Source organism: Mesoplodon densirostris, chromosome 17 (genome assembly GCF_025265405.1).
Source record: "Mesoplodon densirostris isolate mMesDen1 chromosome 17, mMesDen1 primary haplotype, whole genome shotgun sequence".
Classification (NCBI taxonomy): Eukaryota; Metazoa; Chordata; class Mammalia; order Artiodactyla; family Ziphiidae; genus Mesoplodon; species Mesoplodon densirostris.
Window position 1 is genome coordinate 27,733,308 of NC_082677.1, and position 3,929 is coordinate 27,737,236.

At 33.2% G+C, this 3,929-nt stretch overlaps 1 pseudogene; it reads right to left on the reverse strand.

Moving 5' to 3' along the window:
• Positions 1-1,477: 1,477 nt before the first annotated feature.
• On the reverse strand, positions 1,478-1,569 carry LOC132477831 (U6 spliceosomal RNA; annotated as a pseudogene).
• Positions 1,570-3,929: the final 2,360 nt, after the last annotated feature.

A 3,929-nucleotide genomic window follows, 5' to 3' on the forward strand; every position in this document is an offset into this window, starting at 1 on the left:
GGCTACTATAAGGCTGTAGCCAAGCTAAGAACTATTCATGAACTGATCAGCAATACTCTTGCAAAAGATACACTATAGACAGAGAGGTAGAGAAGTTGTTAATGCTCTTTTTTTGACAGCACAGCATCTGATGAGCCAGTGAGAACAAAAACAAGACAAAGTTCAATAAAATTTCAGTACAATCCACCAATCACACAAATGTCAGATTTGGAAGACCAATGTTCTAACTTTAAATTAACTGCCAGGGAAAAACTGTTAAATCAAAGCACTTGAGGGTGATCTGTAAGCTGGCATAAATGAAGTACATGGATCTTATATTATTACAATAATCAATATATTTTGAGGGTGTGTTATGTACATTATAAGCCATAAAAATAATCTTAAAACGCTGAAAGATTTTATTTAAAAAGTTAATCAAATGAAAGTGTTAGGAATCCTACTGAAGACCACATATTAGAACAAATTAACATTTATATGCATGCTGATATATTTTAATTTGATAATACCACTTCACTGACTATCAAATGAAGTGAGGTTCAACGAAGGAGGTGAGTTTTATAAGGAGTTTTGAAGGATTATGACTAGAAATGTATTTGAGGATAGTTAGATGTATGGACCTCAGTTTTGCAGTGCTCTATTAACACGACTGTTAGCTAAAAATGAGATAGTCCACAAAAACAAAATATTGTCTCCACTTGCAAACAGTCACAAAAAAAAAATAGCCCAAACAAACTGCCAGGCTTTTATTCTGAGAAAATACAAAAAACAGTTTTATTTTGTTCCCCCCCAAAATCACTCTTATACATGTTTGTTTCAGAGGAGTCTCTTTGATAAGTGATTCTTATATACTGTCAATCTGTTGAAAAAATGAAAGACTATATTAACTTTATGTTCTTCGATTGCATTGTTCATTGGTTCTACTATGGTTTGAACATTTTTGAAATGTGGAATATAGTAGAGCATTCACTAAACACCTTTCTCAATAATGTTTATTGATGCTCTTTGCTTTGTGTTAATAACATCTGAATTGGCAGCTTTACTCTTCATACTGAAGCCAACCTCAACACCAGCTTTGGCTAGAGTGAGTGGGCCTTACAACCTCAGTCTGTTACACTCAGCACCTCTGTGTGCTTCTTCCCAATTGTAGAGGGATTTCTTGAATTCTAACTTGTACCATGTAGCTCAGTCATGCTGGGTCCTTACACCCAGCTTTGCCTTTTCGATCTCTCTCACTCAAAGGCATGGGATTTTCCAAAGAACTTTAGAAACTGGTTGGGTGTCACTTCTACCTAAATAGACTTACTAAAACTTTCCAGCAGGTGACTGCTTTTATTATGTTTAAGGTATAACAAATTATATCTTTGGACACCATGATCTCGAAGGAAGACCGTTCCTAAAGAGGCCAGTCAATTGCACAGCGAGGTTGTTTTATCTCAGATTCATCCTTAATCATTCTCAGATTATTATTATTATTTTTTTTAATATGGAACACTTCAAGAATCCTTGCACAGGATCCAGGCTAATCTTCTTTGTATGATTCTAATTTTAGTATATGTGCTGCCAAAGCAAGCATCATTCTCAGATTATTCTCTCAGATTATTCTATTTCCATATTATTTTGCCTCATAAGTAAGGACACATAGGACATAATAATACATCTCCAGGATTCAGAAACACTTAGACCATGTTTCTTTGTTGAGTCTTTGTCTTTTAGTACTAATTTATCTATTTACAAATACATGTCTCTACCATGGGTTTCTTTAAGGTAGAAATACTTTTTTTTCCCCTTGTATTGACATTACATAACAATGTGGTAAGTATTTAATAAGCCACTGAAAAGTTACATGTCTGAAGTTCACAGTAATAATAATAATAATAATAATAATAATAATAATAATAATATGGAAGTAATAAAGTTCAATAATTGTTATAAAAGTATGGATATCATAGCTACTTATATCTTAAATAATTACTAGTTTTTGATGAAAGATATATATCAGAGTTGTATTTTTTAATTGAATAATTGTCTTTTTTATTGAGTCATTAATGCATGTTTGTTTAGTTTTCATAATTAAGATAAAACAACTATCAGAATTTTGCTTCTACATATTTGGTCTCTCCTTATGTATATTACATACATTTGTATATATTCTGTATTTTCTAGTTTGTAATCAGTTTTTTAACATAAACATAAAATCCATGTTTATTTTGCACAGTATATCCACAATCTGTAAGTTTTGCTTTCAATACGTCTTTTATATTTTATTTAACCACTTCTGTAATTAACTAATCCCATATTAGTGTATGCTTTAGGTTTCTTATCTTTTCATTTTTCTGGATAAACGTCATATAACACAACTTTGGCCACAGCCTAATTCTCTTACAATAAATAGCTGTAAATATGTTGTTGAGTAAATGATATGCATTTAAAATGCTAATATACATTGCTAAACATATAAATATACTGTTAATTTTAAAATTCCTAACAGTAGTTTGTATCTCTTGCTTTCTCTCTCTCTCATTTAAATGACTATTAGACATTTAAGTTGGTCAATTCTTCAGATTGTTGCACACTACTATCAGCTATTAATTATCACTAGACTTATTTTAATTTTTCTTATTTCCTTCTCATCCATATTCCCCAATCATATTCCTATTCCCCTCCCTCACGCAAACACCCTTTGAATGTGTTTGATATATACCTCTAGATACATACATTATTCAAAAATATAACATGTTCCTTTGTCTCTGTATGTATTTTTGATTTACAGAAATGATGTCCTGCTTGAGAGGTCATTATTTTTCCTACCTATTACTCTCAGCAGTATATTCTATAATATCTATTGGTACTTCTGAGAGTACATTGAGTACGTGTTCTTAACACTGTATATTTCACATTTGCTTTAGTTCTCTAGTGATGAAAACTTAGGTTGTCTCCAACTCCCTCTACCAGAAAAAAATGATGCAATAAATATATATTTTTTCAGACTGATACTAGTGATAGGGGTGTTAGAGGTTCTAGGTATACCTAATTTTAATAATTACTTTCAAAATTCTCTCTATGATGGCTAATCATCTAAGTTATGCTCTTTACTGCACACTATGCATTTTTCTCCATATATTTATCGAAACATGATGTTATCTGACTTTCTATCTTTTGCCAATCTGGTGTTCATAAGTTCTTAACTTATTCCTTTTCTATTTACACTACTTTAATCCTTAGTGAGAATGAGCACCTCCTTATAATCATGTTAGTAATTTGAATTTTGGTATCTCCTGGATCTTATGGCCCACATGGCAGGGCACCTGGCTTGACATCCTGGACCTGCTGTACAGTCTTTTCTTGTTCTGGGCCCCAATCAAAACTAGCATCCCTCAGGTCACTGGGTAAATGGCCCACTGTAACACACCCAAGTGGGGGATATGTTGCCTCCAAAATCCAAAGATGCCCACTAGGCATGGAGCCTCTTATTTTGGTTATAGAAGGGGACAGATGTGACAACTTATCTTTCACTTTAGAAGAGGTGTCTTGAAATGTCCTCCACCACAGGACCCCTGGACATTTTACTGAAGTGGAAGTCTATTGAGTTTTTGTGGAATTGATTTATCAGTTTTTGACATGCAAATATCTTAGCATTAAGTCTAGAGTAGTTGCTACTTCTTGCTCAGTAGATCTAATCAGCACAATCTCACCAATATGATAAACTAATGTCATGTCTTGGGAAATGGAAATGTGATCAAGGTCCCTATAGACTAAATTATAACTTTAAGTCTGGAGATAGTCCTTGAGGTACAACAGTGAGAGCAAACTGCTTCTTGTAATTTTTTACTACTGGGTATGAAGAACGAAGCACTGGCTGCATACCAGGTACCAGGGGATGTGTTAATTTGCTGAAGCGATGAAATCACATCTGGAAGAACAGCTGCAAT